This window comes from Phalangium opilio, unplaced genomic scaffold, assembly GCF_054372755.1.
Source record: "Phalangium opilio isolate 3A_F unplaced genomic scaffold, DU_Popi_V2 ptg000013l_1, whole genome shotgun sequence".
In the NCBI taxonomy this organism is placed as follows: domain Eukaryota; kingdom Metazoa; phylum Arthropoda; class Arachnida; order Opiliones; family Phalangiidae; genus Phalangium; species Phalangium opilio.
Window position 1 is genome coordinate 10,816,393 of NW_028324148.1, and position 27,977 is coordinate 10,844,369.

Consider the following 27,977-nt stretch of genomic DNA (forward strand, 5'->3'; position numbering starts at 1 on the left):
AATTTTACATAGGCCCTTGCATTAAACGCACCCTTTTCCACATTTCCATAGTTTCTCCCATAGAGTGAGTGTTATTCCTTATTTCCTCAAAAAGATGAAACTTCTTACAATGTTTCTCTCAATACGAGATTGTTTTATCATAGTTTCAAAAAAAAAAATGCAAAAACCATTTCCTTATTAATTTAAAAAAGAAATCATGTTTTTCCTATTGTTCTTTACCTAAAAAGTATGTTTTCAAGTAGTTCTTTACATAAAAAGCATGTTTTCCCGTAGTTCTTCATATAAAAAGCATGTTACCCCATTGTTCTTCACATAAAAAGCATGTTACCCCATTGTTCTTTACATAAATAGCATGTTTCCCAATTGTTCTTTACATAAATAGCATGTTTCCCAATTGTTCTTTACACAAAAAGCATGTTTCCCAATTGTTCTTTACATAATAAGCATGTACTCCCATAGTTCTTTACATAATAAGCATGTTTTGCCATAGTTATTCACATAAAAAGCGTGTTTTCACGTTGTGTTCATTATTGTATCACAAAAACTATAAAAAATAAGGCCATCTGTTTTCATTTCAGCTTGTTATGGTATGTGGAAGCCAATCTCTTCAACCAGGATATAAACAGTATACTAGATGAGAATCCAAGCTGCTCAGCGCTATTTCGGATAGAGACAGAATCCTTCGAAGTACTGCCTTTGAACATTGACAACATGAAATTCCCTCTATACGTAGTATTAGGAGGATGTGTCGTTTCAACCGTAGTACTATTTTGCGAAGTACTTTACCCACCGAAAATACAGAGAAGATCAAATAGGAGACGAGTAAAACCAAACCGTTACAGTATATGCGTAACGGCAGAATGTAGATTTCGAGATGAGTAATTTTACTGTAAACTCTAAGCACCAAACGAAGAGATGCGTTGGTAAAGTGAATTTATTGTGCTTTACATTTAACGGCAATACGCTGACAAATATTCAATCAAATATTTACTAGCTCTTTATTGTAAGTTTCTGGTGATATTTGAAGTTTTTGGTGCGTAACCTAATAATCGAAAACAAGTATTATTTGGTCGGCAATACTTCTGACCGGGATACAGTTTAGTTTGAGTTGATCGAAGATTTGCAATCTGATTGAACTATCAAAGATTTTTGTTCAAAATATTACTTTAATAGTCTAAGCACTACTTTCTGAGGATATTGTTTTAATTTCTCAAAGTGAATCAACTTTCATAAAAAAGTTAATTAATTTCAAGTTAAACAGTTTTCACTCCAGGTAAAACCACTTGAAATCAATTAGCTTTCAATAAAGGTTGGTTAGAAAACTGTTTAATACTATAATAAGACCACTTGGGAGAAAAAGACTTTTACCACGAGAAGATAAGAAATATTGATTGTATTAATTCACCACCATAATGATCGTTGTCCTAAAAAAACCCTCTGGCCTATGGCACGTAGGTCCGTGGCACATATAAGTGGGGATAATTTAACCCAATCTTAACTCTAAAAGCAATTGTTTTCAGTACGCGCATATTTACACAGTCCATTTGCTAAATTAATAAAAACTGTCTTTGTGAACGAAGACTAGAGTAGAAAAAGTAAAAGATAAGTGACCAAAATGGATTGGCTGAAGTCCAGATAAAATGTTTTAGCTTAGAGACGTGGTTAAAAAGTAACAAATATTTGAAAAAGTCATTTTTCGTTTTTATTCACCAAAATTCCATTTGCAAAAAATAACTTCATCATGAAATCATAAAATTTTTCCCCATGTTTGAAAGGATACGTGGAAGGACAGATTATTAACTTTACCCTCGCGTTTTGATATTGAAGGTGTTTGCATGAAATTATTTAATGGAATTACCATCTGTAGAGCTCTTTCTCGTTTACATGGCCATGGTTCCGTTCTTTCTTTTATTCTAGACAATTCAAAATAGCATATAAATCGAAAATAAGAAATTTAGAAACAAATAACAAAAAAGGTTGTGGTTTAAGTAATTATGACATCATCTTAAAGAATGCGACACCGGTTTAATTTTTACTTGCCGTTTTGCTATTATCCCTTAAAATATACCTAATCAGCAAATGATTCTTACAAGAACTATAATCAACATATTGGCGGTATATATAAACCATGTTCCATGTGCTTGTTAAATTTTAATACTTCGACACAAACTCTTTCAAAAATAATTTCATGATCAATTAATTTGGTCAAATGGAATTTTGGTGAAAAAAAAACACCAAGATAAGGAATGTTTTCGAATAATTAATATTTTATAATCATGTCTCTAAACTGAAAGTTTTTAATACCTGAACATCCGTCATTGACTTATCTATATGTCAAATGTCCACAATATTAGTTTAACAATAAATTCTATTGTGGTAATTTCATATAAAACGGTAAGAGAATAAATTTGAAGTTATTCATGTTTTCTGAAATCGAAAAATATATACATACATGCATGATTATAATTCTAAGCGTCTTACTGCAGAAAATATTTTCTTTTAATAAGTATAAACTAGAACTCGGTTTCCGGGCAGAAATTTTAGGCCAATCGTAGCTGATGTAGAGCAATTAAACGATTTTTACTAGGATCGCGTGTTGAAAAACCGACAAGATCAATAAATGACTCAGTTTTATACTGAAAAACCGCATTATCACCTAACCGTAACTAGAAGGCTTTCGTGTGTAATTATGGAATTTCTACGGCAATCTTTGTGGACGCGGTTTAGCTAAACGTTATTATTCGGTAGGTACAATATATTGAGAGCGGAATCACAAAATAATTGACAAAAACAAATTGGGCGGAACAATGTAAATCAGCTTTGAAAAAATGTAATTGAAATCGCAGTAAGTTATCTGATCTGATTTTAATTTATCTTTGAATCAAACTCGAATGACTTGCAATATGGTTTCATAAATAACATTATCAAAATGATACGCATATCTTCCAATCTCATTGCCAAAATATACGGACGGGTTCAACTGAACTTTCCCTCAGTTATCCTCCATCCTGCAGAAACAGTTCATATTGTTTGCGTATATTTTAAACGTTTTGGGCAAGTGTGTCGATTGCGAATTTAGGTTCTATATAATGGGAGTTATGTCAATGTTGTAAGTACTGTACATTATATTTAACTCCAATTCGCTGGTAGATATTCAATCAATTATTTACTAGCTTTTAAATATCTGTAAGTTTCTGGTGTTATTTTAAGATTTTTGTATATTACCAAAAGATTGAAAACATTTATTTTGTCGGAAATAATTCTGACCAGTGTACATTTTTGCCTGAGTAGACAAGAGTTCCAACCTGATAGAACTGTCAAAGATTTTTGTTAAAAATAATACGTAAATAGTCTACGCACTTCTATTTGTTATATTTTAGGTTGTATATATATAATTTTTCAAATTAAAGCAAGTTTCATCCAACAGTCAATTTCAAGTTAAATAATTTTCACTCGAAATAAAACAACTTGAGATCAAGAAGTTTTTAATATAGTTTAGAAAACAATGTGAAATTGTGCAATATTGGACTATCTGTGAGTAAAATATTTTTCCCATGAGAAGGTAGGAAATATTAATTGTACTAATCCACCATCATAATTTTCGTTACCCTTTAAAAAAAACTTATGGTCACGTAGGGCAACTTAAAGGTCCGTTTAACAATAAGGTGGGGATAATTAAACCTAATCTTAGCTCTAATAATAGTAAATAAAAAATAATTGTTTTTAGCACGCACTTATTTACACAGGCCACTTGCAAAATGGATGAAAACTCGCCAAGACTTTGAAAACGAAACGAAAAACATTTATATGTATATATGCATAATTATAGTTCTAAGCGTCTTACTACGGAATATGCTTTCTTTTAATAGCTGCAATATAGAGTAGAACTTGTAACTTTCTAGCCAATCGTAGCTGACGTTGAGTACTCAATCGATTCTTTACTTGGCTCAAGTGTTTGAAACCAACGCGATCAAAAATCTAACGTGTAATTATGGAAGGCAGTCTTTCTTAACGCGGTTTAGCTAAGCAAAAATTATGTGAAATGAGGGTCGGTATAACTGGAATTTTGGTGAAATATATTATATAATTCTTGAAATTGGGGGTTTGAAGTTGGCCTACCAAGTACTCTCGATAAGTGATAATTTCAGACCTCTACCTTCAGCCACAATGGAGATTAAGAGGCTTATTGCGCCCAAATTTCTTCGAGAAAAGATTGTTCGTAGAGCTGCCGTGCACAGTTGAAACACTAATTTCTAACAAATATTTGTTGTTATTTATCGACTTCTTCGTCTGAAAATGTCCACAGATCCAAGATTTGCTTATACAACGGTAATTATGTGCGATTATAACATGTGATTGTGAAAAGATCCGGTTTATTCTTGTAGCAAAATCGAACGTGATTAAAAGCACTAGACACTTTGAAAGCGTTTTCAAACGTTAAACATCCATCCAGATATTTTATGAAAAAGTAAGAGAATACTTGTTAAAAACTGGGAAGGTCTGATCAAAACGGTTTGAAAGTGTTTAGTGCAAATGCGGCTAAATAGACATTCCATATAAGCAGAGTAATCGGAACAGGAAAATATGGTCTCGCTGACTTGGTCGTGGGACTAATTGGTCTCGCTGACTTGGTCGTGGGACTAATTGGTCTCGCCGATTTGGTCGTGGGACCAATTGGTCTCACCGATTTGCTTTTGGGACTAATTGGTCTCACCGATTTGCTTTTGGGACTAATTGGTCTCACCGATTTGCTTTTGGGACTAATTGGTCTCACCGTTTTGCTTTTGGGACTAATTGGTCTCACCGATTTGCTTTTGGGACTAATTGGTCTCACCCTTTGCTTTTGGGACTATTTGGTCTCACCGATTTGCTTTTGGGACTAATTGGTCTCACCGATTTGCTTTTGGGACTAATTGGTCTCACCGATTTGCTTTTGGGACTAATTGGTCTCACCGATTTGCTTTTGGGACTAATTGGTCTCACCGATTTGCTTTTGGGACTAATTGGTCTCACCGTTTTGCTTTTGGGACTAATTAGTCTCACCGATTTGCTTTTGGGACTAATTGGTCTCGCCCTTTGCTTTTGGGACTATTTGGTCTCACCCTTTGCTTTTGGGACTAATTGGTCTCACCGATTTGCTTTTGGGACTAATTGGTCTCACCGATTTGCTTTTGGGACTAATTGGTCTCACCGATTTGCTTTTGGGACTAATTGGTCTCACCGATTTGCTTTTGGGACTAATTGGTCTCACCGATTTGCTTTTGGGACTAATTGGTCTCACCGATTTGCTTTTGGGACTAATTGGTCTCACCGATTTGCTTTTGGGACTAATTGGTCTCACCGACTTGCTTTTGGGACTAATTGGTCTCACCGTTTTGCTTTTGGGACTAATTGGTCGCACCGATTTGCTTTTGGGACTAATTGGTCTCACCGATTTGCTTTTGGGACTAATTGGTCGCACCGATTTGCTTTTGGGACTAATTGGTCTCACCGATTTGTTTTTGGGACTAATTAGTCTCACCGATTTGCTTTTGGGACTAATTGGTCTCACCGATTTGCTTTTGGGACTAATTGGTCTCACCGATTTGCTTTTGGGACTAATTGGTCTCACCGATTTGCTTTTGGGACTAATTGGTCGCACCGATTTGCTTTTGGGACTAATTGGTCTCACCGATTTGTTTTTGGGACTAATTGGTCTCACCGATTTGCTTTTGGGACTAATTGGTCTCACCGTTTTGCTTTTGGGACTAATTGGTCTCACCGTTTTGCTTTTGGGACTAATTGGTCTCACCGATTTGCTTTTGGGACTAATTGGTCTCACCGATTTGCTTTTGGGACTAATTGGTCTCACCCTTTGCTTTTGGGACTATTTGGTCTCACCGATTTGCTTTTGGGACTAATTGGTCTCACCGATTTACTTTTGGGACTAATTGGTCTCACCGATTTGCTTTTGGGACTAATTGGTCTCACCGATTTGCTTTTGGGACTAATTGGTCTCACCGATTTGCTTTTGGGACTAATTGGTCTCACCGTTTTGCTTTTGGGACTAATTAGTCTCACCGATTTGCTTTTGGGACTAATTGGTCTCACCCTTTGCTTTTGGGACTATTTGCTCTCACCGATTTGCTTTTGGGACTAATTGGTCTCACCGATTTGCTTTTGGGACTAATTGGTCTCACCGATTTGCTTTTGGGACTAATTGGTCTCACCGATTTGCTTTTGGGACTAATTGGTCTCACCGATTTGCTTTTGGGACTAATTGGTCTCACCGATTTGCTTTTGGGACTAATTGGTCTCACCGACTTGCTTTTGGGACTAATTGGTCTCACCGATTTGCTTTTGGGACTAATTGGTCTCACCGATTTGCTTTTGGGACTAATTGGTCTCACCGATTTGCTTTTGGGACTAATTGGTCGCACCGATTTGCTTTTGGGACTAATTGGTCTCACCGATTTGTTTTTGGGACTAATTGGTCTCACCGATTTTCTTTTGGGACTAATTGGTCTCACCGATTTGCTTTTGGGACTAATTGGTCTCACCGATTTGCTTTTGGGACTAATTGGTCTCACCGATTTGCTTTTGGGACTAATTGGTCTCACCGATTTGGTCCCGTGATTTCTTTGGTCTCACCGATTTGGTCCCGTGATTTCTTTGGTCTCACCGATTTGGTCCCGTCATTTCTTTGGTCCCGTGATTTCTCTGGTCTCGGGACTTTTTAGTCTCGCTGATTTTACGGTCTCGGGACTTTTCAGTCTCGCTGATTTTACGGTCTCGGGACTTTTCAGTCTCGCTGATTTTACGATCTCGGGACAATTAGGGCTCGTGATTTTACGGTCTCGGGACAATTAGCGCTCGTGATTTTAAGGTCTCGAGACTATTAGGGCTCGTGACTTTTTTGGTTTCGGGACTATTGGGGCTCGTGATTTTTTGGTCTCGGAACGGTTTGGGCTCGTGATTATTTTGTTACCTGATTAGTTGCCATCGTTTCCAAAACAATGGTCCCAATAATTCCTTGCCACCGTTTCCAAAACAATGGTCCCGATAATTCGTTGCCACCTTTTCCAAAACAATGGTCCCGATAATTCGTTGCCACCTTTTCCAAAACAATGGTCCCGATAATTCGTTGCCACCTTTTCCAAAACAATGGTCCCCATAATTCGTTGCCACCATTTCCAAAACAATGGTCCTCATAATTCGTTACCATCTTTTCCAAAACAATGGTCCCCATAATTCGTTGCCACATTTTCCAAAACAATGGTTCCAATAATTCGTTGCCACAATTTCCAAAATATTCTCCTATTAAATAGTTGGCACAATTTCCAAAATATTCTCCTATTAATTAGCTGCCACCTTTTCCAAAATATTCTCCTATTAATTATCTGCCACCTTTTCCAAAATATTCTCCTATTAATTAGCTGCCACCTTTTCCAAAATATTCTCCTATTAATTAGCTGCCACGTTTTCCAAAACATTCTCCTATTAATTAGCTGCCACCTTTTCCAAAATATTCTCCAATTAATTAGCTGCCATCTTTTCCATAATATTCTCCTATTAATTAGCTGCCACCTTTTCCAAAATATTCTCCTATTAATTAGCTGCCATCTTTTCCAAAATATTCTCCTATTAATTAGCTGCCACCTTTTTCCAAAATATTCTCCTATTAATTAGCTGCCATTTTTTTCCAAAATATTCTCCTATTAATTAGCTGCCACAATTTCCAAAATATTCTCCTATTAATTAGCTGCCACAATTTCCAAAATATTCTCCTATTAATTAGCTGCCACAATTTCCAAAATATTCTCCTATTAATTAGCTGCCACCTTTTCCAAAATATTCTCCTATTAATTAGCTGCCACCTTTTCCAAAATATTCTCCTATTAATTAGCTGCCACCTTTTCCAAAATATTCTCCTATTAATTAGCTGCCACCTTTTCCAAAATATTCTCCTATTAATTAGCTGCCACCTTTTCCAAAATATTCTCCTATTAATTAGCTGCCACCTTTTCCAAAATATTCTCCTATTAATTAGCTGCCACCTTTTCCAAAATATTCTCCTATTAATTAGCTGCCACCTTTTCCAAAATATTCTCCTATTAATTAGCTGCCACCTTTTCCAAAATATTCTCCTATTAATTAGCTGCCACCTTTTCCAAAATATTCTCCTATTAATTAGCTGCCACCTTTTCCAGAATATTCTCCTATTAATTAGCTGCCATCTTTTCCAAAATATTCTCCTATTAATTAGCTGCCATCTTTTCCAAAATATTCTCCTATTAATTAGCTGCCACCTTTTTCCAAAATATTCTCCTATTAATTAGCTGCCACCTTTTCCAAAATATTTCTACTATGGCTAACTAATTTTTCTTGCTAAGAGGCGGCCTTTTCATACTCATATAAGTATCTTCTTACCTCCAAACAAGGTTGGGTTGGGTTAGGTTAGGTTATATTAGGTTTGGTTAGGTTAGATTTGGTTTGGTTTGAATGGGTTGGGTTAGGTTACGTTTGGTTTGGTTAAATTTGGCTGGTTATAAAAATGCTGAAGGGGTGATAATTGTTCTAAAACGAGACTTTCGTCCCAAGACCCAATTGTTCCGGGACCAATTTGTCCCAAGACCCAATTGTTCCGGGACCAATTTGTCCCAAGACCCAATTGTTCTGGGACCAATTTGTCCCAAGACCCAATTGTTCCGGGACCAATTTGTCCCGAGACCCAATTGTTCCGGGACCAATTTGTCCCGAGACCCAATTGTTTCGGGACCAATTTGTCCCGAGACCCAATTGTTCCGGGACCAATTTGTCCCGAGACCCAATTGTTCCGGGACCAATTCGTCCCGAGACCCAATTGTTCCGGGACCAATTTGACCCGAGACCCAATTGTTCCGGGACCAATTTGACCCGAGACCCAATTGTACCTGGACCAATTTTTCTCGAGACCAAAGTGCCCCGAGACCCATTTGCCCCAAGAACCATTGGTCTCGAGACCCAATTGTCCCTAGAACAAATCAGCGAGACCATAACGGCGAGACCAAATTGTCGCGTACCGCAGATTAATAGCAGCCAATGGAAAATAGCTTTAGAAAGAGCTCTAACACAGTATATGACAAAAAGGCGAGACCGACATTAAATAGTTTATTTCCGACTATAGCGACTATAATAGTGCTCTGTGTATAAGTTTTACCGTTGAGTTCGTAATAACCCCTCCTCAGAAGGGGTGGGGGAAGTACGAAATTGGCTATTTCGCTAATGCTATGCTGACAAAAATATTTCGTCTTTGACCATGTAAAGGAGTAGCCAGTTGATGGAATTACAACCCAGAAGACTATAATAGCACTCGAACGTCTTGCTATTTATAGCAATAACTTCCGGGATTGCTCCGTAAAAAAAATTACCACTAGAAAGAAAGGAAAAGAAGTATCTGCCAAAAGAGCGTAAACTAGACGAAAGTGTGGTGAGTTAAGCCTTTGAAGGAGCCACCATGCGCCACGCCATCTTCGTTTTGAAAAACGAGAACGAAAAGAGTACCTAAGCAGGAACATTGAGTATGTTATTGCACGTGGGCGCGTGATATTTCTGTGGGAGTAAAGCGGTGCATAAATTCACTGAGCTTTACGGCGAAACTTTGTGGTTACACGATTTTCAATCTGTTTCGTACTTATGAACCTAAGGTGTTACGAAAAGTGAGAAGGATTGTAATTTACTTATTTTCACACGAAGGTTCCATTATGGTTTTCAATTGATAGTAATAATCTGGTGGACGAATATTTTAGAAAATTTTATGCCTCTGCCAGCATACTTCTGAATCTAACGTGAGTCGAATTTAGCTATTTCTAAATTTCTATTCCCTTTGCACTACCACCCACTTGGAAAACTGGCAAGCCTTGGCAGTTGTTTAGGTTAGACAAATGCCATTACATACTCCCATAAGTGAGGGGTGGATATGACTGCCCTCTAAGCTTGGCAAAGGCTAGTTTTAGTTCCGCCTTCATGGACGAGTTCTGATTGGTTCCTGCCTTAGGAAAGGTCAAATTTGTGTATCAGCCACAGGAGCCGACATTAGCGTTAAGACCCGCTACCCTTGATTGGCCTGTACTTTTCGAGGGGGAACAAAGCTGCCTGGCTTTAATGATGAGCTTGGCGAATATCCAAGTGGGCCATGCTTAGACTAAGTTCGGAAAAATATTTTGTTAGAATTTTTGCAATGTTAAACGTACTATTATAGGTTTTCAGAAGCCAATTTGTTTTCGACAGAGAATATGATGGATTATGGAGGTGTAATTGGACCCGATAATGCAACGGGACTTGTAGGATTGTTGCAGAGAAATGTAAATATAATATGGGAATAGGGACTACTTGGGATAAAAGCGAAAGGGACATCGTTCATGTTTACTTATGTAATGCTAAGCTAGTGAATTAAATAATAAGACCGGCAAGAAAAAACATAGCACTTAGGAATGGTCGTAATTGCTTTGAATCATTTGGATGTATTTTCTTTAGCAAGTAGGTCATTCTAAACAGCTATCATCTCTAAGTACCCAATAAGACCAACTGTTCGGATTATTTCATTACTAATAGCTTCAATGTAGAACTCTTTATGAGTTTTTAAGCTTCAATTAAATCCTGCTGCACATTACAAACAGTCAACAGAAATAAATGGTTCAAAATGGTACAATTCATTCAGATATTTAAAATGTTTACGTTGAAAGGTTGGAGACACCTGAAACGTTCTTCGAAAATCTATTATAGATCTGGAGTTAGCTTGTTGAGCTACATAACACAGATTCCTTGCGTACATTCTTAGAACCATGAATTTTTTCTATAAAATAATACCGCAAATATAACTTGTTTAAATACGCATGTTGAGGCGTAATACATTCCTTTTATTCATGTTCTTTCGGTACAGAGTGTTCGAAGTAAATAACCTGTGTTTGAACTTCTTTCAGGAGTCTGATATTTCTTTATATCCAATTCCACCAACGTACAAAGCCTTTAAATATGTTGATTATTCTCACTCAATATATCGACTTAATTGGAAGATCATGTCAATTAAACCCATGAAATCTACACATGATAGCTTCGGTGTTCTACGGACCTTCTCGTGGCAGGTGTGTTTTTTGATACAGAACTAGAAGGTTTTTGGGTAATTAGTTTGAGGGAACTCGCGATGGAGTTAAAACAAAGCACTATATGAAAGTAAGTGACCCTGAAATGCTGTATAACCTTCGAAGACGATTATAACAAATTGCCATGGATTTACAAGGAAACCCTTTCTAGAAGTGAATGCTTAGAATGGATGAACTCACCCTTGTCCAAACACATTTCCAGTCCATAAATTAACATTCTTTTAACATTTTCCTGCAATTTACACATAAATCTTCAAAGGAAGTGGCTATTTGGCTAACTTCGTCGCGAACCACAAGTTGACTTTCCTTACGAACTTCAGTTTTGGCTTGGCAAAGCTAGAGGAATTTGTGGGCGGAATTTATACGTGCATGTATAAATCCCGCCTACAACCCTTTGCCAAGCAAAAACCGGAGTTCAGGAGGGAAGTCCCCTTGTAGGGGATCCACTAGTGCCTTGCTAAGCTTTAAATATTTTTTATTAAAAGATTTACTATTCTTCTGTTCAAAGCGCCTATGCAAACCCATATTTGTAGTGACATTGAAACTAATTAAATAATTTTTTAAAATTTTATTTTCAGGTATGGTTGTGTGTAATTTTATCAATTCATTCGATTTACTTCCTGTCGTACCTTCAGGCTTGGAAAATGAAGTTCAAATTTCGTTGCGTAAAAGAATACGTTGGCGCTATTTCGATTCTTTTACTACAAGGTGTGTTTTTCGTGTATTTTAAGTGAAGTCAAATCCAGAAATGGAGCAGTGAAGGGAATGAAACTGAAACATAGAGATATAATAACTTCACGTAACTATTTTCTCGTACTAGGTTACAATCCTAAGAGAGGACTGGTGACGGACATTTCCTGGACCTGTTGGTTCATACCCTTATATTTTGTGACTTTATTCTTCTCTGGGATTTTTCTCTCGGACATGACGCTCCCGGAAACCCTTCACTACTACGATAGCCTTCTAGATTTATTACAGAACCCCAGTTTGAAAATTTATTTACCTAAAGGCACCTCGGCTCATTATCATTTTGCAGTAAGCGTATCTTTATTGGTAGACATTTTTTGAGTACAATAAGTAGTTCGAAATTCTTTAAATATCCAAGTATCTACCGACTCCAAACCTTATACACCATTTCGAAGCAACTATGAGGAGAGGCTCAGATTAATAACATTTGATATGAAAGGAAATAGGGCATCGGCATCTCTAGCACCCCTATAGTCCAAACTTCGAAAAAAGTCACCCCAAATAGAAAACGCGTCTGCTACTCTGCTTTATTTCCCTTCTCATCCCGGTACCTGGGCAAAAGGTTTTCGTCGCTAATTTTGGTAGGTTTTAGTTTTTTCTTGCGTAAAAATTTGTTCAAGCTTTAAATTTGATAATTTAAATGCCAGATAAATGTGCAATTAAATGCAATAATGGATTAAGAGTCAGATAGTGATTCAATCAGAAAACGTCTAATGTCATTAACTTAATTTCAAAGACTCGAAAAAATCCGTTTACGTTTCCCTGGCCTTGCCAGCACAATTCGCGCTGCGTCGTCTTTTGGGGTATCAAAATTCTACGGAACAGGAAAATATGGTCTCGCTGAATTGGTCTCGCCATTTTGGTCTCGCTGATTTGTTCGCGAGACTAATTGGTCTCACCGATTTGATCTCGTGATTTTTTTGGTCTCGTGATTTTTTTGGTCTCGTGATTTTTTTGGTCACGTGATTTTTTTGGTCTCGTGATTTTTTTGGTCTCGTAATTTTTTTTGGTCTCGTGATTTTTTTGGTCTCGTGATATTTTGGTATACTCCTATTGGATAGAATCCCGTTGGACCGAATTCAGATTTGTACAATTTTAGCCAAATTTAAAACAATTTATTGCCCAAAGAGCAATTTTCTGCTGAATGGGAATATTTATATGGAAGAGATTTCGACTGAATGGGATGGGTTTACACATATAAAATCATAGCGTTTTCCTTGAGTTGCCGAGCTCAAGTAGCGCAATGAATAGAGTGAGATAGATGATCGAAGAAGTTAAGCAGCATGGAGCACCCTCAGAATTTGGGAGGGAGATCTCTTAAAGGTAAGGTTGGGTTAGAGTTAAGTTAGTGCTATTTCATAAGAAAAACTAAACGTTACGCCTTTTCCAAAATATTGAAGTTTATCTGCATTCACTATCCAAATTAATATGCCTTTTCCAACTAAAATGTTACGCCTTTTCCAAAATTTTGAAGTTTATCTTCATTGACTTTCCAAATTAAAGGAATAGCGACGTGATTTAAAAATTATCTCAAATCTAAAGAAAACCTTACTTTTTTGAGAGTATAAACTCTTCTGATTCCAAAAATATGCTTGATTAATATTTAAATATGAAGGAAAACACAGAAAAAACACTTTGAAAACTTGAAATTTTGGGGGGCAAAAGCAAATTTGCGAAGAAGATTTTTGGCGGGTTTTCTCCTTGCTACGTCACTCACGGCATCTCGCGGAAAAGCCAAACGCGCGCGCCCGAGACTCCCGAGTCTACTAATGCCGCGCGAATCTGAATAAAATAGGCTTAACACTTAGGCTGAGACACTAACAGGCGTCACGTGAGCGACATCTAGAGTGAAAGTTTCTCCTTACTACGTCATCAAGCGAAACAAAATTTTAACTAGGCCTTTTCCAAACACTAAACTTTGATTGCAATTTTACAAATTTCTACGAAACCAAATACAAAAGTAAACATATCATAATAAACTAGATTTTTCAAGGATTTTTTTAGCATTTTAAGTTTGTGGGTGACGAAAATTATGTCACTAACACTTTAATATGCCTTTTTCAAAGATTAGGTAAGGTTAGCAATATTTTATAAAAAACTAAAATGTTACACCTTTTTCAAAGATTAGGTTAGGTTAGTAATATTTTATAAAAAAACTAAAATGTTACACCTTTTTAATAATATTGAATTTTATCTTCATTGACTTTCAAAATTAATATGCCTTTTCCAAAGATTAGGTTAGGTTAGTAATATTTTATAAAAAGAACTAAAATGTTACGCCTTTTCCAAAATATTGAAGTTTATCTTCATTGACTTTCCAAATTAATATGCCTTTTCCAAAAAATTACATTTTATATTCACTTCCGATATAAAGTTACTCCTTTTTGAATAATATTGTTCTTTATTTTTGTACTAAGATATTCCCATTACAAACGAGACCATAATAAATAAATAAATACTAACTTTAAAAAACAACAATTTGAAAAAAAAACCAGAAATGAAAGGAAAATTCATGATTAGAAATCCGCCCAAATTGCGGTATTCGGTCCATTGGGATTCGGTCGAACAAGACATTCGATCCAATGGGATTCGACCCAACGGTACACAATCGATTTTTTTGGTCTCGTGACTTTTTTGGTCTCGTGATTTTTTTTGGTCTCGTGATTTTTTGGTCTCGGGACTTTTTGGTCTCTGTACTATTTGGTTTCGTGATTTTACGGTCTCGGGACTATTAGGTCTCGTGATTTTACGGTCTCTGGACTATTAGGTCTCGTGATTTATTTGGTCTCGGGACTATTAGGTCTCGTGATTTATTTGGTCTCGGGACTATTAGGGCTCGTGATTTTTTGGTCTCGGGACTATTTGGTATCGTGACTTTTTTTCTGGTCTCGGGACTATTAGGGCTCGTGATTTTTTGGTCCCCGGACTATTTGGTATCGTGATTTTTTTGGTCTCGGGACTATTTGGTATCGTGATTTTTTTGGGTCTCAGGACTATTTGGTATCGTGATTTTGTTGCGCCTCAGGACTATTTGGTATCGTGATTTTTTTGGGTTTGGGACTATTTGGGATCGTAATTATTTCGTTACCTAATTAGTGGCCACGTTTTCTAAAACAAAGGTCCCAATAATTCGTTGCCATCTTTTCTAAAACAAAGGTCCCAATAATTCGTTGCCATCTTTTCCAAAACAACGGTCCCAATATTTCGTTGCAAAAATTTCCAAAATATTCTCCTATTAATTAGCTTCCACCTTTTCCAAAATATTCTCCTATATATAAGCTGCCACCTCTTCCAAAATATTCTCCTATAAATTAGCTGCCACCTTTTCCAAAATATTCTCCTATTAATTAGCTGTCACTTTTTCCAAAATATTCTCCAATTAATTAGTTGTCACTTTTTCCAAAATATTCTCCTATTAATTAGCTGCCACTTTTTCCAAAACATTCTCCGATTAACTAGCTGCCACCTTTTCCAGAAAATTCTCCTATTATTTAGCTGTCACCTTTTCCAAAATATTTCTATTATTGCTAATAAATTGTTCGTGCTAAGAAGCGGGCTTTTCATACTCATAAATAATCTTCTTACCTCCAAACAAGGTCGGGTTGCATTGGGTTGGGTTAGTTTAGGTTCAGTTAGGTTTGGTTATATTAGGTTTGGTTTGAATGGGCTGGGTTAGGTTGGGTTGGGTTAGGTTTGGTTTGTTAAGGTTTGGTTAGATCAAGTAAGGTCTGGTTTGGTTTTTTCGGTTAAATTTGGCTGGTTAAAATATGCTGAAGGGGTGATAATTTTTTTAAAACGAGACGTTCGTGTCCAGAGACCAATTTGTCCCGAGACCCAATTGTTGCGGGACCAAATTGTCCCGAGACCCAATTGTACCGGGACCAATTTTTCTCAAGACCAAAGTGTCCCAAGACCCATTTGCTCCAAGACCTAATTGTCTCGAGACCCATTAGTAGGTCACATTTGTCCCAAGACCAAATCGGCGAGACCATAACGGTGAGACCAAAATTTCGCGTACCGAAAATTCTACGTTCTACCCTCTGAGGACGCCACGTGGCAATACTATTTGAAAACTGCCAGTTTTCCTTACCTTTATATCCAGGGCTATTAATCTGTGTTTCCAGCCTCCTATCTTTTTACCTCTCCGTGTGACGTAGTCCAGGAGAGGTTCTGTCTGTCTGTCTGTCTGTCCGTTGTTACACCCACGTGACCGCGTTCGCAGTTTCCAAATCGGAGCAAACGTGTTCACCATTTCCGAACTGCTTTCACAGTCACGGAAATGGCTCCTCTACTTGAGTTCTCACACCACCATCTTCTGGTCTTTGTCCATCCCACACGGACACCAGTCTGTACTTACTGGCTTCTAATCACCACCATCTTCTGGTCTTCGTCCATTCCACTTGGACACCAGTCTGTACATACTGGCTTCTAATTACCACCATCTTCTGTTCTTTGTCAATCCCACATTGACACCAGTCTGCACTTACACTGGCTTCTAACACCACCATCCACTGGTCTTCCGTCTATTCCACATAGACACCAATCTGTATCATTGGCTTCTACTCCATTATCTTCGTTCGGTTTTAGTATAAACGCGGCGATCAGCTAGGGTTACGAGAAACGTCTAGCCTCCCTAAGGTGGGATCGCCACCAAAGGTTTTCGCAATTGCGCTTTTTCCTTACTATCATAATGGAAACGAATCGTATATATACCCCAAAATTTGAAGAAAGCGGGCAAGAGGGGTACCCTTCACTTTAAACGTCAATATTAGCAAAGTTTGAGATGAAAATAGGTATAACTTTATTTTAAACGATTTAACTATTATTAATGTTAATTATTTAAGATTAAAAGAATTAAAAATAATTATATTTATTTAAATATTAAAGATAAACCTCTCGTGCAAAGAGAGAGATTATCATTGCCTCCTATATCTATCAAGGCCCGTGTTTTGTGATATATTTCATTCATTGCCTCCTATATCTATTAAGGCCCGTGCATTGTGATATATTTCATTCATTGCCTCCTATATCTATCAAGGCCCGTGCATTGCGATATATTTTTCAAAACAACAAACAAAAATGGGAAGCTCCTCTCAGAAACATAATAATTTCTTTTCTCTGCATATGAAATGAAAATATGGATAATATTGCGCTCCTTCTTTAATGGTATGAATCCTTGCATGTCTATTAATATTTTACGTAGGAGTAATACGTTTTTAGCGAAGTCTAGAGAGGATAAACATCAGCGAGATTGTTTCGGAAAAAAAATACTGCTTCCACTAATGGGTTTATACTCCTTGTTACTGTTGTTTTGTCATGATAGAAGCTTAAAAAATTTCGAGAGGACAGACCTTTTTTATCCTCTTGTTTTATTCTTAATAAGAATATAAAACAATTATTTTGTATCAAAAAATATTTTTGGTGCTGAGATTGCTTTAGAAAAATCCAAACGGTTAGGCATTGGTAAAAAAGACATGTGTAAGCTATTTGCAGAGATGATAATGGTTTTACATGTTTTAAATAAGACTGAAGCCTCCACTATTGTGTTTATGCTCCTTGTTTGTTTGACTGAAAACCATCTAGGTGTAGATAACAGTCAGACCAAAAATTTCAAAAATACATATTTTAAATCTAATCAGATACGCTCACCTAGTTGAAAATAGACCTTTAATTAAGTCAAATTAAGTGGTTGTAAAGAGCCAGCAGGTTTTTGCCGCTTCTTTTTGTGAGTATTTGATTTTTGTATGTAAAATGGAGGAAGATAATGTTGAGAGTAAGGATGAAATGCGGAAGAGCAAAGCGCGGGAAAGGATGAGGGCAAAGAGGTCGACGTTTCCATTGGATACTTAAGTTTATATAATCTTCTCGACACGGAGAGGTAATATTTTGGTTTTCCCAACTTGTTTTAGCTATTGCGCTGGGTCGACTACCCTCTTTTCAGGGTTGATATGTCTTTCTCAGGTCTCAAATTTCGTTCATATTCACGACAAATCAAAAAATTCATTACATTTACTTAACTTACTAAAGGAGCACTTACATATTTACATAACACCTCTGTAATTTCGAAATACCATAAGAACTTTCAAAATTCCTACGAAATTTCCTTCTAACTAACGAGGGGTCGGTGGAAGCAACACATTATATTTTTGCAGACCAATAGTTCGTTTAGCATATTATTTTACTAGCTTTGATTTTGTGAAATTCTTCGAAATGATCAGGACTCAACTGCTGAAACGGACAAGGAAGTATATGAGCAGATTCTTAAATCGAACGGACTATTCGATCCGATGGAATTAGATCTTGATTCAATTCTTTCCAATATGCATAATGGAAATAAAGTTATGATAATAGAAAAAACCACAGTTCCTTTTGCGTTTGTTTCGTTTCTTAACTGCGAAAGTCAGAAATACGAAGTACATTTCTCGAAAGAGCATATTCTAGTGGAAAACTTCGCATTCATGTTTAGGAGAGGCTACGTTTCGAACTTGATTCCCAAATTCAAAAAGTTGTATGTTGACAATATATTATTTATTGTGTGCACAACCCTAAGTGTCGTATTTTTGAAGTTCAGCCCATATGGGACTTTTCTCCACGATACGCAAACAAAGCGAGAGTTTTTCACGATACGCGAAGAAAGCTCGAGTTTTTCACGATACGCGAAGAAAGCTCGAGTTTTTCACGATACGCAAACAAAGCTCGAGTTTTTCACGATACGCGAAGAAAGCTCGAGTTTTTCACGATACGCAAACAAAGCTCGAGTTTTCCACGATACGCAAAGAAAGCTCGAGTTTTTCACGATACGCGAAGAAAGCTCGAGTTTTCCACGATACGCGAAGAGAGCTCGAGTTTTTCACGATACGCGAAGAAAGCTCGAGTTTTTCACGATACGCGAAGAAAGCTCGAGTTTTTCACGATACGCGAAGAAAGCTCGAGTTTTTCACGAACGCGAAGAAAGCTCGATTTTTTCACTATACGCGAATAAAGCTCGAGTTTTTCACTATACGCGAATAAAGCTCGAGTTTATCGCTATACGCGAATAAAGCTCGAGTTTATCGCTATACGCGAATAAAGCTCGAGTTTATCGCTATACGCGAATAAAGCTCGAGTTTTTCACTATACGCGAAGAAAGCTCGAGTTTTTCACGATACGCGAAGAAAGCTCGATTTTTTCACTATACGCGAATAAAGCTCGAGTTTTTCACTATACGCGAATAAAGCTCGAGTTTATCGCTATACGCGAATAAAGCTCGAGTTTATCGCTATACGCGAATAAAGCTCGAGTTTTTCACTATACGCGAAGAAAGCTCGAGTTTTTCACGATACGCGAAGAAAGCTCGATTTTTTTCACTATACGCGAATAAAGCTCGAGTTTTTCACTATACGCGAATAAAGCTCGAGTTTATCGCTATACGCGAATAAAGCTCGAGTTTATCGCTATACGCGAATAAAGCTCGAGTTTATCGCTATACGCGAATAAAGCTCGAGTTTTTCACTATACGCGAAGAAAGCTCGAGTTTTTCACTATACGCGAATAAAGCTCGATTTTTTCACTATACGCGAATAAAGCTCGAGTTTTTCACTATACGCGAATAAAGCTCGAGTTTTTCACTATACGCGAATAAAGCTCGAGTTTTTCACGATACGCGAATAAAGCGAGTTTTTCACGATACACAAAAAAGCACAACTTTTTCCTTATCACCTCATATATCGTCTTAGACTATAAACTAGCATTTTCTTCTGTTCAATAAAAACTATCAAAAATAATAATGATAATATATAATATTTTGAATTACAGCGTGTTGCGATACGTGGAAAGCAACCTCGTCGAAAAAGACATAAACAGTATCATAATTGAGAAGCCAAGCTGCACAGCACTATTTCGGAAAAAGCAAGAATCCCACGACGTACTGCCCTTGAACATGGAAAACATGAAATTCCCTATTTACGTAGTATTAGGAGGATGCGTCGTTTCAATTGTAGTACTATTTTGCCAATTACTCCACCCACCAAAAATGCAGAGAAGATCAAATATGAGGCGCGTAAAACCAAACCGTTACAGCAAGTATGTAACGGCAGAATGGAGATTGCGAGCTCAGTAATTTTACTGTGAACCATTAGCCCTAAACGAGGAGATGGTTGGCAAAGTGAATTTATTGTACATAACATTTAACGGCAATTCTTACTATCAGTTTCTGTTGATATTTTAAGATTATAGTGTATAACCTAATGATCAAAAACATGTTTTATATGGTCGACAATAATTCCGATTTGAATCCATTTTTGCCAGAGTTGATTGAAGATTTGTAATCTGATAGAACTATCAAAGATCATTGCTAAGAATATTACATTAATAGTCTACACACTAATTTTTGTTATATTTTGAGGATATTGTTTTAATTTCTCAAAGTGAATCAACTTTCATAAAAAAGTTAATTAATTTCCAGTTAAACAGTTTTCACTCCAGGTAAAACCACTTGAAATCAATTTGCTTTGAAGGTTCGAAAAAAGTGTAAAATACTATAATAATAGACCACCTGGGAGCAAAAGACTTCTACAATGAGAAGATAAGAAATATTTATTGTATTAATTTATCACCATAATATTATGTTCGTTATCCTGAAAAAACTTTGTGGTCTATGGCACGTAGGTCCGTGGCACATACGAGCGGGGATAATTAAACCCAATCTTAATTCTAAAAGCAATTGTTTTCAGTACGCGCATTTTTACACAGTCCACTTGCTAAATTAATAAAAACCGCCTTTGTGAACGAAAATTGGAGTAGAAAAAAGTGAAAGATACGTGAACAAAATGGATTGACTGAAGTAACAGATATTAAAATGTTTTAGCTTAGAGACACGGTTAAAAAGTAACAATTATAAGAAGAAATCCTTTTTCGTTTTTATTCGCCAAAATTCCATTTGCCCAAATTACTTCATCATGAAATTTTGCCCCATTTTTGAAAGAATACGTGGAAGGACCGATTATTCACTTTATCCTCGCATTTTGATATTGAAAGCGTTTGCATGAAAAATGTTGTTAAATTACCCTCTGTAGGGACACTGCCAACTCTAATACTAGGCCTTGAAATGTACGATAGAAGCATTTTTATGTGACATTTTGAATTTGCGCTTAGTAACCGTTAGATGGCTTTTTTCTGAGGCGAATTTTCGCGATGACGAAAGTAAATTCGTACTGCGCAGTCTCGCATGACGTCACGTCTATCGCTTATGGTGGACCAGGGTAGGAAAAAGGATTTTTTTAAACTACTAAAGCAAGTAGTCCACTAAGCCTTGTGAAACCGTACCGTTAACGTAACGTCACGTATCCAAATACGTACAGAACGCCATCTGATAGCGTTTCTTAAACGATGCTTTCGGACTTAGGTAATGGACGCCCTCTTTCGGATGATTTACGAACTTAAAACGGTAACGATACGGTTACGCAAGGCTAAGTGGACTACTTGCTTAAATAACCTGGTCCATGACCATTGACCAGGGCACATCGTCTGCTAAACTAGAGAAGTGGGTAATTAAAATATTGGAGTTTATAATGTCTGTGTCCGAATTCATCTGCCAAAGAAATATCCTCCTACCTCTCCTAAGCTCGCTCATTGGTCAATCCAAATCAAACTTAAGGTATTTCATTGGCAGTGGCAGTTTTTGGTAAAAATTTAAGGGCTGTGATAGGTTGAAATTTCCATGCAGACGCCATTGACACGTGTCAAAACGAACACCAAATTTAAATTAGTATTTTTCGAACTCGGAAACCGTTCAGCATCATGAACCGGTTTATTGACCGGTTTTTTGCTTTCTTTTTCGAGCCGAACTTAGCAGATTACACTTCGTCGTTGCTAACAATTTCCCATAGTTTTGAATTTGCCGCCAGTTTAAAACCTCAGAAAAGCGACATCTAGTGCCATTTATGAAATCCTAATTGCCACCCCCCTTTTATTCCTATCGCAAGGCCTAGTATTAGAGAAGGCAGTGGTAGGTAACTTTCGATCCACGACTCGTTTTCATGGCCATAGTTCCATTGTTTCCTTTTTTATGTGCCCACAATTCAATATTAACATGAATTTATTCATGATATTACTCATAAATCGAAAATGAAAAATTTATAAAATAAATAACAAAAAAGGTTGTGGCAGGGATAGATAGACTTTTTTAAGACGGAATAAACAATGTTTGGCCTTTATTTCAGTCCGACTCATAGACGAGTATATAGTCCCTTCCTTCAACACGTAACCAAAAAAATAAATTATCTTATTGGCTCACAAAAACTACGTATTGGTGACGTTGCTGACAAGGAGGGCCAAAAATACGTAATTCCTGTTTACGTCTGTCGCCATGACTACGACCCCTCTTGCGTTGTACCATAGCCCACTCGATCACGCGCGTCACGACGCAAGCTGCTCGCGCTATAGCTATAGAGCGCGGATCGAGTGGGCTATGGTTGTACAGATAAGCGTCTTCACAGCGGTTTAAAATGGAGCCGTCTAAATGCCAGGGTCCGGCAATTATTCGGGAATTGTTTTTAATAGCAAATAAGAAGGTAGTTAGTGAATTTGGTGCCGGTGTTTTGGATTTGGAGTACAGCTGTAAGGGTGAAAAGTGTTCGCTAATTCTTTCTTAAGCCAATCATTTCTACTATCCTCATGATTTTGTAAACGAATTTGATGAAGTTAACCAAGGCTTAGTGATTGGTCAGGAGTTTTGTGAGCTTAGTGTTTGGTTAAAACCTGTTCGTGCTGTAATATCTATGAAGACTTCTAACTCACTTTCAATTTTCTTGGGTCTTCCCCGTTTTTTTTTCAGTTGCAAGCCCTATGTCTTGTGTAACTTCCATTTTTAAACAATGTTCTTTCAAAAATTACAATCCGAGCCCATTCCAACTTGGCAGACGAAGGGGCAGACGACGTTTGTTTGACCCGGATATACATACAACGCGATAACTAAAATAAGACTCGCCTCTTCTTTCATACCCCTCCGTCACGGGTAAGGGGGTCGTGGACTTGGACGCGCACCCGAATAACCCTGTTACCCATTCCGTCTCAAAAAAGTCTATCTATCCCTGGTTGTGGTTTATGTAATTTTGGCATCATCTTGAAGAATGAGACACCGGTTTGATGTTTACTTGCTGTTTTTCGAGGAACACACTAAAGAGCAAGTCTGATTAATGCGAATAATAGAAGAAATTTAATGCTTTTATCCCTTAAAATATCTCAATCAGCAAATGATTCTTTCAAGAACTATAATCGACCTATTGACGGTAAATATAAACCATGTTGCATGTGCCTGTTATATTAATATATTTTAATACTTCGACACGAACTCTTTCGAAAATAATTTCATGATAAATTAATTTGGCCAAACGGAATTTTGGTGAAAAAACACCAAGATAAGGAATGATTTAGAATAATTACTATTTTATAATCATGTCTCTAAATTGAAAGTTGTTAATACCTGAACTTCAGTCCTGGACTTATCTATATGTAAAATTTCATCAATATTAGTTTAACGATACCTTCTATTGTGGTAATTTCATATAAAACGGTAAGAGAATAAATTTGAAGTTATTCAAGTTTTCGGAAATCGAAATATATATATATATATATACTTATATGCATGATTATAATTCTAAGCGTCTTACTGCGGAAAATGTTTTCTTTTAAAAGCTATAAACTAGAACTCAGCTTTCGTGCGGAAATTTTAAGCCAATCGTAGCTGATGTAGAGCAATTTAACGGTTTTTACTTGGCTCGCGTGTTGAAAAACCGACACGGTCAATAAATGACTCCAATTTATACTGCAAAACCGCCTTATGACCTAACCGTAACTGGAAGGCAGCTTTCTTGTGTAATTATGGAATTTCTACGGCACTATTTGTGGACGCGGTTTAGTTAAACGTTATTGTTCGTTGCAGTATATGGAATCACAAAATAACTGACAAAAACAAATAGGGTGGATAATATAAATGTGCTTTGAAAAATTTTAATTGAAAACGCAGTAAGTTTTTAGAACAATTTTTGATCCACCACCATAATTTTCGTTATCCAGTAAAAAAAGCTTTTATGGTCACGTAGGACAACTTCAAGGTCCGTTTAACATAAAGGTTGGGATAATTAAACTTAATCTTATCTCAAATAATAGTAAATATAAAGGAATTGTCTTTAGCATGCACATATTTACACGGGCCACTTGTAAAATAAATGAAAACGCGCCAAGACTTTGAAGACGAAACAAAACCAATTTTATGTATACAGGGTGGCTTCGGTATTTGTGGCCAATAGCTTCTATGGGATAGTATTATTCCATTGAAAATAGTATGTTTCCTACCATATTGTGTTGCAGGATTGATAACGTGAATAATTTATTAGATATGTAATGCAATAGACTGCTGTAATCGAAATGATGTTTAACGTATTGCCTACAGTTTAAAGGGAGGGTGAAGTAGAAAATCAAGTGATTTTTTTATCGATTTTTCTACTAATTATAAGACCAGTCTGCATAGTCAAACATCCAGGAAATACTTCCGAATGATTTTAAAATTCAAATTAGGTTCAGATTTTAAGGATAATTTTAAAGAAGGTCCTCTGGCTAGAGATGTGAGTCGGTAATTTACCGTCCGTAAATTACCGGTAATTTACCAAATACCGCGTAAATTACCGTTTTATAATTTACCGTAATCTTACAATGGTAATTTACCGGTAAATTACTGCGGTAAATTACCGTGGTAAATTACCAAACATTTTTATTACGCTTTAAATGTTCATTTTACAATTAAATGATCAATTATGTCTTTGTTTACTTCCAAAATGACTCACCAGGCGCTATTCGCTAACCAGTACTTACAAAGTTGCGCTAGAAATTAGACTTTTAATAAATCTTTAATTAGAAATCAGATTAGAAAGGCCACAGTTGCCGTCTTGGTAGAAAAAGCCACAAATACGTGTAAAGCAGTCAGATAGTGCTCACAATTAAACGTTGTTTTAAGTAATGGATTGTGAGCAGAGGAAAATATAAATTACCAAAAATTACCGACTGAACGGAAATTTTTGTTTTCCCAAAATTTCAATCGGTAATTTACCGGTAATTTATTTATTAATTTACTTCTGGCCAATCGCGCAACGTCCTGCCTTTTTATTAACAAAATTCTCGTGGCATGTTACGTGTTGAATGAAATTTATCACGAGATTTCATAAAATTCGCGCGCGACGTGATAATCATGGCGCGAGACATGGAGCGTGCCACGAGAAATTTGTTAATAAAAAGGCAAGGCATTACGCGATTGGTCGGAGGACCTTCTTTAAAATTATCCTTAAAATCTGAACCTAATTTGAATTTTTCAATCATTCGGAAGTATTTCCTGGATGTTTGACTATGCAGACTGGTCTTATAATTAGTAGAAAAATCGATAAAAAATCACTTGATTTTCTACTTCACCCTCCCTTTAAACTGTAGGCAATACGTTAAACATCATTTCGATTACAGCAGTCTATTGCATTACATATCTATTATCAAAAGGAGATGATCTAAAAGGACATAGCTTTCCAGCCTAGGAATGAGGGTATTGTGTGTCAGGTTCTCTCTAACGAACGTCTCATCTCGAGTGTTCCTAAAACTTGATATCCCAAGGCTAGGCCGAATGTATTTACTGTAGAGTAAACGGTAGTTGAACACCCAAATTTTTCTCTACTAACATTTTTTCTCGGCGCCAACTAACATCAGCCGCGGAAAGCTGGGTCTCACTAAAAAAATTCCACCCCCCTTAAAAAATGTACGAAACTTCAATTTTTGGATTGGAGGTTGGGTCCGCTTGTGGTGAGTTACTCAGCCAATAGAGAGACGGAGATCTTATAAGACGATCGGAGTTTACGTTATGGCGGAGCAAGTTACGAATAACGAATCGGGTGTAAATGTATTAATTTAGAAATGGATAAAAGGCTCTCAAAACAAACTCAGAGTATTTCCGCGCCAGAAAAATATAATTCCGTCGGCTTTCTTTAAAAACGTTTGCACTCCACACGATACACCGTTGCCATAAAAAACGCAAACATCGTGCACTTGGATGAACGCTCCATGCTTGATCTTACTCGGATAAAAAAATTAACCCCGCCTGTTTTACTTCATTCTCCACCGCTGTGGAGCGCTGCTTCAAAAGCTCGTTCTCGGTCGTGGCCGATATTTTTAAAATTTTATCTCTCCATTCACGCGAGCTCCGTTGGAAACTTTAAAAAGCTTAACGTCAGAACTTTCAGACACAGAGGCTACGGCAAAAAATCTTACATAGGAACTTGGTGTAAGATTATTCTACTTGTGCTATTATTCACGTTATCAATCCTGCAACACAATATGGTAGGAAACATACTATTTTCAGTGGAATAATACTATCCCATAGAAGCTATTGGCCACAAATACCGAAGCCACCCTGTATATGCCTAATTAATAATTGTAGTTCTAAGCGTCTTACTATGGAATATGGTTTCTTTTCATAGCTGAATTATAGAACAGAACTTGTAACTTTGAAGCCAATCGTAGCTGATGTTGAGTATTGAATCGATTTTCTACTTGGCTCGCGTGTTTGAAACCGACGCGATCAAAAATATAACGAGTAATTATGGAATTGCTAAGTCGGTCTTTGTTGACGCGGTTTAGCTAAACGTTATTGTACGTTAGGTTCAGTATATTGAGAGCGGGATCACTAAGTAATTGACTTAGTCTTTCTTTTTCGACAAAAAAGGTTGGCCGGAACCATATAAAAGAGTTCAGACAAAAATATAAAAGAAATCGCAGTAAGTTATTTAGTAGTTTTTGGCAATGGTGTCGAAGACTATCGATTAATGTGAAATGAGGTTCTGAATAACGAAAGTTATATGAAATGAGGTTCTGAATAACGAAAGTTATATGATATAAGGTTCTGAATAACGAAAGTTATATGAAATGAGGTTCCGAATAACGATAGTTATATGAAATGAGGTTCTGAATAACGAAAGTTATATGAAATGAGGTTCTGAATAACGAAAGTTATATGAAATAAGGTTCTGAATAACGAAATTTATATGAAATAAGGTTCTTAATAACGAAATTTATATGAAATAAGGTTCTGAATAACGAAATTTTTATGAAATAAGGTTCTGAATAACGAAATTTCTATGAAATGAGGTTCTGAATAACGAAATTTCTATGAAATGAGGTTCTGAATAACGAAATTTCTATGAATTGAGGTTCTGAATAACGAAAGTTTTATGAAATGAGGTTCTGAATAACGAAAGTTTTATGAAATGAAGTTCTGAATAACGAAAGTTTTATGAAATGAGGTTCTGAATAACGAAAGTTTTATGAAATGAGGTTCTGAATAACGAAAGTTTTATGAAATGAGGTTCTGAATAACGAAAGTTTTATGAAGTGAGGTTCTGAATAACGAAAGTTTTTTGAAATGAGGTTCTGAATACCGAAAGTTTTATGAAATGAGGTTCTGAATACCGAAAGTTTTATGAAATGAGGTTCTGAATACCGAAAGTTTTATGAAATGAGGTTCTGAATAACGAAAGTTTTATGAAATGAGGTTCTGAATAACGAAAGTTTTATGAAATGAGGTTCTGAATAACGAAAGTTTTATGAAATGAGGTTCTGAATAACGAAAGTTTTATGAAATGAGGTTCTGAATAACAAAAGTTTTATGAAATGAGGTTCTGAATAACGAAAGTTTTATGAAATGAGGTTCTGAATAACGAAAGTTTTATGAAATGAGGTTCTGAATAACGAAAGTTTTATGAAATGAGGTTCTGAATAACGAAAGTTTTATGAAATGGGGTTCTGAATAACGAAAGTTTTATGAAATGAGGTTCTGAATAACGAAAGTTTTATGAAATGGGGTTCTGAATAACGAAAGTTTTATGAAATGAGGTTCTGAATAACGAAAGTTTTATGAAATGGGGTTCTGAATAACGAAAGTTTTATGAAATGAGGTTCTGAATAACGAACGTTATATGAAATGAGGTTCTGAATAACGAAAGTTATATGAAATGAGGTTCTGAATAACGAAAGTTATATGAAATGAGGTTCTGAATAACGAAAGTTATATAATATGAGGTTCTGAATGACGTAAGCTAT

At 36.4% G+C, this 27,977-nt stretch overlaps 1 protein-coding gene across 4 annotated transcripts in view; it reads left to right on the top strand.

Moving 5' to 3' along the window:
* Positions 1-27,977, top strand: part of LOC149709018 (nose resistant to fluoxetine protein 6-like) — a 119,588-nt gene that overhangs the window by 12,225 nt on the left and 79,386 nt on the right. The window contains exon 1 of one of the 4 annotated variants that reach the window (XM_089864472.1): positions 17,614-17,745. The exons of the other annotated variants lie outside the window; for them this stretch is intronic. The gene's annotated coding sequence lies outside the window, so the exon portion shown is untranslated. Of the gene's footprint in view, positions 1-17,613; positions 17,746-27,977 lie in introns of those variants that run through there. 4 annotated transcript variants of the gene reach the window in all.